General features: G+C 46.6%; 1 pseudogene; it reads right to left on the bottom strand.

Annotated features, from left to right (window-relative positions):
* Positions 1–3,068: 3,068 nt before the first annotated feature.
* On the bottom strand, positions 3,069–4,151 carry LOC124855061 (annotated as a pseudogene).
* Between the last annotated feature and the right edge of the window lie 9,557 nt (positions 4,152–13,708).

Genomic DNA, 13,708 nt, shown 5'->3' with positions numbered 1-13,708 from the left:
AGGGGAGGAGAGGGAGGAGGAGAGAGAGGAGCAGGAAAACCAGTCAGGCAGGAGGACGAGGAGAGAGAGGAAGAGGAGAGGAGGAGAGAGGAGGAGGAGAGAGAGAGAAGAGGAGAAGAGCAGGAAAACCAGACAGGCAGGAGGAGGAGAGGAGCAGGAGAACCAGACAGGCAGGAGGAGGAGAGGAGGAGGAGGAGAAGAGAGGGGAGGAGAGGAGAGGAGAGGAGGAGAGAGGAGGAGCAGGAAACCAGTCAGGCAGGAGGACGAGGAGAGAGAGGAGGAGGAGAGGAGGAGAGAGAGGAAGAGGAGAGGAGGAGAGAGAGGAGGAGAAGAGGAGGAGGAGAGAGGAGGAGCAGAGAGAGAGAGGAGCAGGAAAACCAGTCAGGCAGGAGGACGAGGAGAGAGAGGAGGAGGAGAGGAGCAGAGAGAGGAGGAGCAGAGAGAAGAGAGGAGCAGGAAAACCAGACAGGCAGGAGGACGAGGAGAGAGAGGGAGGAGGAGAGGAGGAGAGAGAGGAGGAGAGAGAGAGGAGAGGAGAGGAGGAGGAGGAGGAGAGGAGGAGCAGAGAGAGGAGAGGAGCAGGAAAACCAGACAGGCAGGAGGAGGAGCTGGAGGAGGAGCTGGAGGAGGAGGCTCAGTCACAGCTGCTGCTGCATGGGAGAAAAAAAGAAACAAAAAGAACGTAACTTTATTTTCTATGATTGAACAACATAATAATTTATAAGCCAGGGTTTAAACACTTTATGCTAAGCTAAGCTAACAAGCTTCCTCCTCTAATCTCTTTCTCCAGAAAGTGAATAATCTTCCAAATGTCCAAATACCTTTTCACATTTACTTTTTATACATTTATCATCCAAAGAAGTTTGTTCTCAGGAAACATTAACGATCGATGAACTAACGATGAAGATTTTTGTTACTCCTCAACAAACTGAAAATGATTCACAATCAGACAAACTCTGGTTAAGTTTTTAATTTTTATTAAGATTATACATTTTTACAAATATTTTCTGCAACAGTTTTACCCGAAGAGCTACAATTTATCAAACACACAAAATACCAATAAAAAATAGAAGAATAAGAGGAGAATGAGTAGTTGTCTGAGTCTGGTACACACAGTGCTCATAAAGCTGAGGGAGTCACACGAAGGAATCTTTGCCTTTTTAAAACAAAAGGATCCAACTTCTTTTTTATATGAAACCAAAGTTCAACACTCACTAAACCAAAACGTCTTTGTGTCATGAATCGATGCGTCGCTCCGAGCAACAACCACGATTAAGAGGATGTTAAAGTGTTCACGGAGACGAGCCGCTGGCGTCCATCACGGACCTCAGGTGTTCAGGAAGTGAACGTCACGTGACCACAAACTGCTCCCAGCGTCTGATTAGTTCGATTCTTTACTTCAGAGACATTCAGTCACGTCTCTGTTCGTTCACTTGTGACACGAGTGTCAGATTTAAGGCAACGGTCGTCTCAGATTCAAGTTCCTGTCAAACAAACAGGAAGTCTGGTACAATATGGCACAAACTCTCCTCCACATTAAACATTTTAAATAGTTTTTATCTTTTTCCTTGCAAAAATAAAGTTGATCTATTTGTCTCATTTTGAGGGAGACCAGGCGCAGCTGTACATTTCCACCAATCAGAGGAGAGGGTGAGTGATGTCACCACTCACAAACCAACCAATCACATGTCACCGATGATGTCAAACGGAGACTCCAGGTGAGATTCTGAAGATGAACGATCAGAAGATGAACCAGAGAAATATTTTAAACTTCACTACGATCGACACTTTGGCTTCAGCTCAATGTTGAAAATTCATAATAAAGAACATTTGAACTGGATTGAATCTTCTTACATTTTCTTTACACATCAGTTTTATTAATGAACCTGATTTTGTTTTCAAACTGGAGGATTTACTCAGATGTCGGATTTTGAAGAAAGTGAAAAGAACCAGTTCCAGAAAAAGTTGTTAACTTTCAAGATTATTGAGCTGATGTTTTCAAACCAGATCTGAGATGATGGTTAATTCAGTGTAAACGCAGCTGATCCCAGTCTCTGTCTGTCTCACTGTCTCACTCTCTGTCTGTCTGTCTGTCTCACTCTCTGTCTGTCTGTCTGTCTGTCTCACTTCGTCTGTCTCACTCTCTCTCTGTCTGTCTGTCTGTCTGTCTCACTCTCTGTCTGTCTCTGTCTCACTCTCTGTCTGTCTGTCTGTCTGTCTCTCTGTCTGCCTGTCTGTCTCACTGTCTCTCTGTCTCTCTGTCTGTCTGTCTCTCTGTCGTCTCTGTCTGTCTGTCTGTCTGTCTGTCTGTCTCACTCTCTGTCTGTCTGTCTGTCTCTCTCTGTCTGTCTCACTCTCTGTCTGTCTGTCTGTCTGTCTGTCTGTCTGTCTGTCTGTCTGTCTCTGTCTGTCTGTCTGTCTCACTGTCTCTCTGTCTCACTCTCTGTCTGTCTCACTGTCTCTCTGTCTGTCTGTCTCACTCTCTGTCTGTCTGTCTGTCTGTCTGTCTCTCTGTCTGTCTGTCTGTCTCACTGTCTCTCTGTCTCATTCTGTCTGTCTCACTGTCTCTGTCTGTCTGTCTCACTCTCTGTCTGTCTGTCTCACTCTCTGTCTGTCTGTCTGTCTCTCTCTCTGTCTGTCTGTCTGTCTCTCTGTCTGTCTCACTATCTGTCTGTCTGTCTGTCTCACTGTCAGTCTGTCTCTCTGTCTGTCTGTCTGTCTGTCTGTCTCACTATCTGTCTCTGTCTGTCTGTCTCACTCAGTCTGTCTGTCTGTCTCACTCAGTCTGTCTCACTCAGTCTGTCTCACTCAGTCTGTCTCTCTGTCTGTCTGTCTGTCTCACTTCAGTCTGTCTCACTATCTGTCTCGTCTGTCTGTCTCACTCAGTCTGTCTCTCTGTCTGTCTGTCTGTCTCTCTGTCTCACTCTCTGTCTGTCTGTCTCACTATCTGTCTCTGTCTGTCTGTCTCACTCAGTCTGTCTGTCTCACTCAGTCTGTCTCACTCAGTCTGTCTCACTCAGTCTGTCTCACTCAGTCTGTCTCCTGTCTGTCTCTCTGTGTCTCCTGTCTGTCTCTCTGTCTGTCTGTCTGTCTCACTCAGTCTGTCTCACTATCTGTCTCACTCAGTCTGTCTCACTGTCTGTCTCTCTGTCTGTCTCTCTGTCTGTCGTCAGAATAAGGAGTTGGATTTAAAAGCCACGATGGCCCGGGTCCAGGCTCCCAGACTGGCCAGGGCCTGCCTTGCTACAGATCTGCTCCGAATCCGCCTGCCGGCTGAGCAGCCCGGAGAACCCGAGCCGAAGATGGAGATGAGGTTGGAGATGTTGGACGTGTCCGTGAATTCCGCGCTGGAGAAGCAGCAGTCCTCGCGCTTGCTCTTTACGCGCCGCAGTGAAGTCGCTCAGCTCCTCCAGGTCCGAGCGCAGCAGCCGGACTCCACCTTCCTGGCCGGAGCCTGCGCGTCCTGCGCGTCCTGCGCGTCCGCAGCAGCGTCCTGGTGCAGGAACCCGTTCTCCACGGTGGTCACCACATGCGTGTCCAGGTCCAGCACCGTGGTCTTGTTGCAGTGCCGGATGTTGTCCGCCTCCATGCAGCAGCTGCGGAAGTCCGACGGCTCCGGTTCTTTGCCGCAGTCTTCGAAAGAGAGCAGCCGAGAGAGCTCGCTTCGCGGACGTGCGCCGCCGACTGCGGCGCGTTTCGGGGCGCGCCGCCTCGCACGGACTCGTGTCCTCGCCGCAGCCTCGCGCCTGCTCCTCTCCGTGCGCGTCCTCCGCGTCCACGTCCAGCGGGTCGAGCTCCTGGATCTCGTTGCAGACCGTCATCACCTCCTCGTACTGCTGCATCCGGTACAGCTCCGCGTACCTCTCCTTGATGTAGAGCTGGCGCGCGTTGCGCAGCACGTAGGACACCAGCAGGTTCCGGTGCAGCTTGATGCCGCCGCGCTGCGTCCTGGAGTTCTGGATCTTCATCAGGGACATGGAGATCAGGCTCTGCGCGTCCGCGGCGCGCTCCATGCTGACCAGCGGCCCGGCCCCAGCTCCTGTCCGGGAGAGGGACCTGTCCGCGGGCGTGTGGGGGAGGTCGTGCTGGAGGAGAGAGCTTCAGGTCTGTGGAGACACATCGGACACTCGTCCTCCTCCTGACTGAGCCTACGAGCACTGGCACAGACTCCGAACCCTCAACCTCTATATACTCCAGCCAGAGAGCCCGCCCCCTGCAGGCTGAGCCAATCACACGCCTGAGATCCGCTGAGTGACAGGCAGGAGCGCAGGAAATATTTCAGTGTGAACCAATGAGCGCGAGGCGGTTTCTGTGATCTATTCAAATTCACCCCGGCTGAGGAGCAGGAGGAGGCTCCAGGAGGCTCCAGGAGGCTCCAGGAGGCTCCAGGAGGCTCCAGGAGGCTCCAGGAGGCCCCAGGAGGCCCCAGGAGGCTCCAGGAGGCTCCAGGAGGCACCAGGAGGCCCCAGGAGGCCCCAGGGGCTCCAGGAGGCACCAGGGGCTCAGGGCTCCAGGGCCGGGGAGGAGGAGCCCCAGGAGGCTTTAGGAGGCCCCAGGTTCCATCCCTGCAGGAGCCATGGAGACAACCCGGAATATAATCATCACTATTAACTAATGACCATAATAATAATAATAGGTTTTATATATGGCACTTTAAACTAGAATCAGTAGAGCTCATACCTCCACTATCGGTCCTTTTAGATCAGATGTCACATTAACATCAGCCTCTAACCACTCGTGGATGATTCTGTCAGAAACATCACGTCCTGATTGGGTCATGAGGAGCAGGAACAGAACCTGGTCTCTGAGATCCGGAGGTTTCCACACACATGACTGACGATATTCACTCTTAACATTTATTCTATTAGGACATGAAATCTTAATGAAGATATTTTCATTCTGACTCTTAGTTTCAGAAAATGAATCTTTTCTTTGAGCAGGGGCCTGATTTAAAAAAAATAAGTTTGAGTTATCATTTGAGAATTTAAACTTTTATTCAGAGGATGAGGCTGAAACCTAAAAAATATGACTCAGGATAATTACACATAAATAAAGATGTGATGCTCACAATAAGAGAAAAATAACATTTGTCTGCTATGGAAAATCGTCATTTCAGACCGTGTCTCCCAGAAATTTACTTTTATCAAAGGAAAAGTTTCATTTTCTTGTTCTGTTGAGCATCATTCATCTGATTCACGGTGGAGCAGACGTGTCTGGAGCCTGATGCAGATTCACTGCTCCAACATGTTCTCAGGCTGCACCTCTGCAGGTTGGAATCTCACTTCTCCATGAGACAGAAGCTTTAAGCTCTTCATGCACTAATCAAGCTGTTTATTAATGGAATAAATGAATATGTGTGATATTGAATCAGAAATGAGAGTAAATCAGTGACTCTACCTCCTGGGTCCTGGGACTGTCTGTGTGTAAACAGGAAATGGCCTCATGAAGCCAATGAGCAGTTAGAAGAAGCATCAGCTGAGGACACGTCTCCTCCTGATGAGAAGAACTTCACTGTCAATGAGCAGCTTCAGACTTTATGAAGCTTTCAATTCATCTCATGCTGAATTTTTACTTTTTATTCTTAAATTGTTTGGTAATGAAGCCTGATCATCTTAGTTTTATCCGTTTTATGATTTTCATCAGGAATGAAAACACGCCACATGACCATTCACGTCCACTGGTCATGTGATGTAAACAGGAAGTAGATGTCTCCTCTGCAGTTGGTTGCTTAGTAACAGAAACTCCTCTGAAGGAGGAGCAGTGATGGTGAAGAGTCAGAGCAGGGACGACGAGGTGGAACTGTTACTGACAGGAAGTGTTAGAAACAGGAAGTGTTACTGACAGGAAGTGTTAGCTTTGTGTTCACCGCTGGTAGTCGAGTCACGTGACTGACAAGAACCAATCAGGAAGAGAACGTCTGCGTCATCGTTTACTAAAGTCTCAGTTTCTGTTCAGACTCAAACACAAACCCAGAGTTTTCAAACTGAAACGAGACCAGTTCACACAAGTCTCTGATTCAGAGACACACACACACACACGCACACACACACACGGACACACACACACACACACACACACACACACACACACACACACACGAGAGAGCGACACACAACACACACACACACACACACACACACACACACACACACACACACACACACACACACACACACACACACACACACACACAGTGCAGTGGCCTGTACAGATGAGGATCAAACAGCTGACGTGTGGGTGCAGTACCTGTGTTGAACCTGTAGAGGCCAGTGCAGCATCAGTTTTCTGTCCTGTGTGATTAGTGTTTTGTTCCTGAATTCTCCTCTGAGGTTGGAAACTAAACAACATGAACCATCTCAGTACACAGTGAGGGAGGAGGAACACACACACACACACACACACACACACACACACACACACACACACACACACACACACACACACACACACACACACACACACACCCCTAACCCACACCAGAAAGTTTCACACACAAACCAGATAAATGTTTGTCAGATTCAAACTGATGTTCAGTCTGCAAAGTCCCTCACGCATCTAATATCTTTACATGTTTGAATTTTAAAGAACAAAAAAAACGTTTTCAGCGATAGTTACAAGACAAAAGAAATTGATTATGTATAGAAATGCACTGTAAAAAATACAGTGTGTGTTCATGTTGAGAACTGATGTAAATAAAGATGACGACGCATCTCTTTATGCAAAATATTCTGTCTTGACGTAACATATTAGCTTTGGCCACCAGGGGTCTCTCGATCAAAACAATAACAGACGATCTCGTTTGATGACATTTTGAATCAGTTGGGATCCTGGGAGTTTTGGGTCTTTACCACCACTGCTGATGAAAATCTACCTGATGTGACTCAGACACAAATCATGTTCACGGAGGAAAATAAAGATTAATTCATGTTAGGCAGAAAACGTAAAAAAATAATGCGATCAAAGAAAAAACATCTGACTGGCTAACACGCTAACAAGCTAACACGCTAAATGTCAAACGTCGTCTGAAGTCACAGCAGAAACAGACCAAGTCTCCCATAAAGAGGATGTGATGAATTAAAGCAAAATAAAACGTCCTGAATAAAACTGAGATTTCTCTGAACATTGTTGGAAACATTTCAAAGTAAGAAGACAAGTGAACAACATTTATAACCTGGGTCTGTTTGGGTTTGGACATTTTAATGAAGAATTGATACAAATTATACAAAATGTCTTAAAACTCTTAATATCGTGGATGAATCAATAATGAAATGAAGATATTTTGACAGATGTGAGTTGTGCAGTATCCTTTATGAGGTAACGTTCCTGTACTCACTGTATACTACAGTAACTATAATACTGTTATAGCATAAAGGCCTCGTGAAGTTTTCATGTGAATAATTTTCACATATTTGTCTTCCTGATCTTATCTGTCCTCATCCTTCCATCAATTCACTCTCTTTCTATTTCCTCTCCTGGTAGAAGCTGCACCCCCCTTCTTCCTCCTCCTATCTTTCAGCCTCAGTGCTCCATCGTCTCTTCCTCCTTCCGCCTGACATCCTCTTATTTCTCCTCCTATAGCAGCTTCATTTCTTCTCTCCATCCTCAGCACAGCAGCACATGGTGTCAGCAGAACATCTGTTTCTTCTCCGCTTCCTGAGACACATCTGTCTCCACAGTCCTGCACCACCAGCTCCACCTCCGTCCTTTAAAACCTAGAGGAGCTTTGTTTGATCAGAACCAATCACATTAAAGACACATATTGTAAGGTTCAAGGCAATGAAGTGTGAAAATTGGGAGGATGATGATTTTTGATGAAGACTTGAGTCAGTTTCTCCTCAGTGAAGCTCCAGAAGAACCAGGATGTCTCGATTGTCTTTCACCCTAAATACATCAGATTCTGCATGTTTGACTGACCTTCACTAAAGATTGAGCTGCATGTTAAGTTCTGCTTTTTGTTCCTAGAAGCCCTTTCATGTTGCATCATCTGTTTATTGACAAAGTAAAATCTATAGAAATTCTGGCACCTGCTCGTTCACTGAAGCTGTTTTCAGACATGAACTCTGGAGGATCTCCACAGAATTAGGTTCAGGAGTTTGTCTTTCACACAAGAACAAAGCAGCAGGAGATTCTCTGTTCAGACTCGTTAACTCGTTGGGTTCAGGTGATGTTCCGATGAGGTCCATGTGAGGTCCAGATGAGGTCCAGATGAGGAGGTGAGGTCGTGAGTTCAGGTGAGTTCCAGGTGAGTTTCAGGTGAGTTTCAGGTGGGGTCCATGTGAGGTCCAGATGAGGTTCAGATGAGGTCCAGGTGAGGTCCAGGTGAGGTCCAGGTGAGGTCCATGTGAGGTCCAGATGAGGTCCAGATGAGGTCCAGATGAGGTTCAGATGAGTTCAGATGAGGTCCAGATGAGTGGAGGTCCAGGTGAGGTCCAGGTGACCTGAGAGGTCCAGATGAGGTCCAGATGAGGTCCAGATGAGGTCCAGATGAGGTCCAGGTGAGGTCCAGATGAGGTCCATGTGAGGTCCAGATGAGGTTCAGATGAGGTCCATGTGAGGTCCAGATGAGGTTCAGATGAGGTCCATGTGAGGTCCAGGTGAGGTCCAGATGAGGTTCAGATGAGGTTCAGGTGAAAGTGAATTTTTGACCCTGGTGGAGCCACAGTGTCGTCCGAACATTTCAGGAACATGTGAGGAACACGTGAGGAACACGTCATGAACATGTGAGAACACGTCAGGAACACGTCATGAACATGTGAGGAACACTCAGAACACGTCATGAACATGTGAGTGGTTGTGTTGAGCTCTGAAACTGATTTTATGGGAGGTCACTGGTTTGAATCTAAACGTGTTGTTCACATCCTGTTTATATCTACTGTTTGTTGTTAACACACGTTGTAGAACACACATGTTGTAGAACACACATGTTGTAGAACACACTGTTGTAGAACACATGTTGTAGAACACATTGTAGAACACACGTGTTGTATTGGACCTGTGTACTGCAGCCAACAGTCGATCGCTCACTTTACTTTGTGAGACTGAGTTCTGTTATATAAAATATATAAACGGTTCTTTCCGTGCTGCTGGTAGAAAGAAAATCGTTTTCTTTCCGTCTGTCCTTTGCTCTGACGCCTCTCTTCTCTCTCTCTCTCTCTCTCTCTCTCTCTGTCTCTCTCTCTCTCTTCTCTCTCTCTGTCTCTCTCTCTGTCTCTCTGTCTCTCTCTCTCTCTGTCTCTCTCTCTCTGTCTCTCTCTCTCTCTGTCTCTCTCTGTCTCTCTCTCTCTGTCTCTCTCTCTCTCTCTGTCTCTCTCTCTCTGTCTCTCTCTCTGTCTCTCTCTCTCTCTCTCTCTCTCCTCCTCCTCTCCTCTCTCTTTTCTCTGTCTCTCTCTCTCTGTCTCTCTCTCTCTCTGTCTCTCTCTCTCTCTCTCTCTCTCTCTGTCTCTCTCTCTCTCTGTCTCTCTCTCCTCTCTCTCTCTCTCTCTCTCTCTCTCTCTCTCTCTCTGTCTCTCTCTCTCTCTCTCTCTCCTCTCTCTCTCTCTCTGTCTCTCTCTGTCTCTCTCTCTCTCTGTCTGTCTGTCTGTCTCTCTCTCTCCCTCTCTCTCTCTCTCTCCCTCTCTCTCTCTGTCCCTCTCTCTCTCTCTCTCTCTCTCTCTCTCTCTCTCTCTCTCTCTCCTCTCTCTCTCTCTCTCTTCTCTCTCTCCTCTCTTCCTTCTTTCTTCTCTCTCTCTCTCTCCTCTCTTCCTTCTCTTCCTCTCCTCTCTCTCTCTCTCTCTCTCTCTCTTTCTCTCCTCCCTCTCTGTCTCTCTCTCTCTCTCTCTCTCTCTCTCTCTCTCTCTCTCTCTCTCTCTCTCTCTCTCTCTCTCTCTCTCTCTCTCCTCCCCTTGTTGGCTCTGCTTTCATTCCAGCCTCCTCCCCCCTCTGCTCCTCCAACCCTCCATCTTTCCTCTGGAGAATAGGGGTCATTGCACAAATGATTACTCAGACCCCGGTCGCCATGGCAATGTGGCTGTGTAACAGGCGACAGGATCGAGCACAGCAAAGATGGCGATTAGTGAGCTGGCGATGGAGAAAGCGACCGCTCCGTTTGTGTGGCTCCGTTGGCCTCCATGTTTTCTTCTGCAGCTTCGTCTGCAGCTTCTTCTGCATCGTTTCTTCTGCAGCTTCGTCTGCAGCTTCATCTGCATCTTCGTCTGCTGCTTCTTCTGCAGCTTCTTCTGCAGCTTCTTCTGCATCTTCGTCTGCATCTTCGTCTGCAGCTTCATCTGCAGCTTCGTCTGCAGCTTCGTCTGCAGCTTCTTCTGCAGCTTCGTCTGCAGCTTCTTCTGCAGCTTCTGTGCATCTCGTCTGCATTCTTCTGCAGCTTCTTCTGCAGCTTCGTCTGCAGCTTCGTCTGCAGCTCTGCCTGCAGCTTCTGCAGTTTCTTCTGCAGCTTCGTCTGCAGCTTCATCTGCATCTGCCTGCTGCTTCTTCTGCAGCTTCTTCTGCAGCTTCTTCTGCATCTTCGTCGCATCTTCGTCTGCAGCTTCATCTGCAGCTTCGTCTGCTGCTTCTTCTGCAGCTTCTTCTGCATCTTCGTCTGCAGCTTCGTCTGCATCTTCGTCTGCATCTTCGTCTGCTGCTTCTTCTGCTGCTTCTTCTGCAGCTTCTTCTGCATCTACGTCTGCATCTTCGTCTGCAGCTTCTTCTGCAGCTTCGTCTGCTGCTTCGTCTGCAGCTTCTTCTGCATCTTCGTCTGCAGCTTCTTCTGCAGCTTCGTCTGCTGCTTCTTCTGCAGCTCACACGTTATTATGTTTAATAACTTGTAGTAATAGGTTGTCATGTTGAGAATAAATTCCAAATATCCAGAATAAATAAAGCCTGGGAATAATTCTTGGAAATTTGGTTCAGAAGCAGGTTCAGGAATTTTCTCAACTTTGCAAAGTTGAGCATTTTCAACAATTGAGTAAATATTTCATGGGATGATGCACAGAACTGGAATCAGAATCAGGTTGTGGGAATTCAAATAAAATGTTAATGCCAAATTTCCACAGGAACCAGAGATGGAGACGAAATTAATTCATAAAATCTCAGGTCACGTTTACACCACAACATTTTACTAATAAAACTCATCTCTGTTGCTATGGTTACACCTGCCTGAGTTTCCCAGCTCCTAAAACAGAGAGTTATTTGAAAGCTGTTTCCACTTCAGTTTAGTCTGAAAAAATAGAGATTAATTATTTATAAGTCACCTTGTTCTTATCAGTCACATGACCTGACCACACGCCTCCTGCTGCTCTACAGGCTCCGCCTCGTCTCAATGTTCCCACATGTTCCTGTTGGTGTGAACGAGTCGGACCCGACAACCTGCTGCTGCTGCTTCACAAACACTAACTACACAACATGTCAGGACAACATTTTCTGCACATTTTCCAGAGTAAGTGTCTGAAAACGTCTCAAGTTGCATCATGGGTACATGTAGGATGAAATGCTTTTGGGAATTGGCCCTAACTGTGGATGATTCCCATCTCTTGATCGTTCCTCTCACTTCAGGAAAAGCCTTTAAATTGGCGGAGTTTTCCTTTAACTTGATGATTGAAGTCATCTTTAAACCTCGTCTGAATCTGGGAGGAGGAAATAAACAGAGCAGACGATGCTCAGTTTCCTGCAAGAATCCAAATGCACAGCAGGTTTTTCACGTTGGCTGCTTGGTTCAGCTCAGTGTCTGTGTGTGATTCTGTCAAAGAGCTTTTCTTCTTCTCCTCTCTCTCGTCTCCCCACTTCTTTTTCCTAAAGAGAGAGGCGGGGAGAGAGGGAGGCTGGAGCCAGCAGTCTGGAACAAGCATGACAGAATGTGAATTATAGAAGCAATACAGCAAAGAGGAGAGGAAGAAGTGTGTGTGTGGGCGGGAGAGTCGTCTTCTCCTGCTGCCGTGATGAGGAGTCAAATGCATGAGACCCAAGTGTGTTCAGTGCGACCACAACACAAGCTCTCAAACACACAACATGAAAACTCGCCTCTTAGAAAACCTCCTATACTCTGGCAGATGATTGATCTGGAGTCGCAGTTAGTAACGTTAGATATGTAAGGAGGGGTGTAACTAATATTTAAAGATGACACAGTCAGAAACTGTCAGAAACTCTCAACTCTGTGCTGCCCTCTAGTGGATGTACTGCTTAACGATGTAGTGGGCAGTGACGGTTACATAGTTTAAAACAAACCAACTCTTTTATACGTAATGACAAGATAAATAAAGCTATTTATCCGTATTTATGAACGTCATTTTAAAGCATTCAGATACAAATAAAAGATGAAATGGTGCAGTACCACCAAATCCGTGAGGAGGCAGTGTAGCCAATAGTAAAAGAAAGTTGGAGCAGAGACTTGAGGAGTTAAAGATTTGTTCATGGGTTGAAACTTTCATCATCACAAACTCCCGACTCTGTGCTAACTATATTTTCTGCACATTTTCCAGATTTAGTGTCTGAAAATGTTGCATCATGGGTACGTGTAGGATGAAATGACTCATGTCCTTTACATTGTTATTGTTGTCAGCTAATCACCACTAGAGGGCAGCACAGAGTCATTTCATCCTACACGTACCCATGATGCAACATTTTCAGACACTAAATCTGGAAAATGTGCAGAAAATATAGTTAGCACAGAGTCGGGAGTTTGTGATGATGAAAGTTTCAACCCATGAACAAATCTTTAACTCCTCAAGTCTCTGCTCCAACTTTCTTTTACTATTGGCTACACTGCCTCCTCACGGATTTTGGTGGTACTGCACCATTTCATCTATTTTATTTGTATCTGAATGCTTTAAAATGACGTTCATAAATACGGATAAATAGCTTTATTTATCTTGTCATTACGTATAAAAAGAGTTGGTTTGTTTTAAACTATGTAACCGTCACTGCCCACATACATCGTTAAGCAGTACATCCACTAGAGGGCAGCACAGAGTTGAGAGTTTCTGACAGTTTCTCGACTGTGTCATCTTTAAATATTAGTTACACCCCCCCCCCCTCCTTACATATCTAACGTTACTAACTGCGACTCCAGATCAATCATCTGCCAGAGTATAGGAGGTTTTTCTAACGAGGACGAGGTTTTCATGTTGTGTGTTTGAGAGCTTGTGTTGTGGTCGCACTGAACACACTTGGGTCTCGTACATTTGACTCCTCATCACGGCAGCAGGAGAAGACGACTCTCCCGCCCACACACACACTTCTTCCTCTCCTCTTTGCTGTATTGCTTCTATAATTCACATTCTGTCATGCTTGTTCCAGACTGCTGGCTCCAGCCTCCCTCTCTCCCCCGCCTCTCTCTCTTTAGGAAAAAGAGAAGTGGGGGAGACGAGGGGGAGAAGAAGAGAAAAGCTCTTTGACAGAATCACACACAGACACTGAGCTGAACCAAGCAGCCAACGTGAAAAACCTGCTGTGCATTTGGATTCTTGCAGGAAACCGAGCATCGTCTGCTCTGTTTATTTCCTCCTCCCAGATTCAGACGAGGGTTTAAAGATGACTTCAATCATCAAGTTAAAGGAAAACTCCGCCAATTTAAAAAGGCTTTTCCCTGAAGTGGAGAGGAACGATCAAGAGATGGGAATCATCCACAGTTAGGGCCAATTCCCAAAAGCATTTCATCCTACATGTACCCATGATGCAACTTGAGACGTTTTCAGACACTTACTCTGGAAAATGTGCAGAAAATGTTGTCCTGACA

Source organism: Hippoglossus stenolepis, chromosome 18 (genome assembly GCF_022539355.2).
Source record: "Hippoglossus stenolepis isolate QCI-W04-F060 chromosome 18, HSTE1.2, whole genome shotgun sequence".
NCBI classification, from domain to species: domain Eukaryota; kingdom Metazoa; phylum Chordata; class Actinopteri; order Pleuronectiformes; family Pleuronectidae; genus Hippoglossus; species Hippoglossus stenolepis.
Note: the sequence above shows the minus strand (reverse complement) of the source record. Positions and strands in the feature narration are given on the sequence as shown.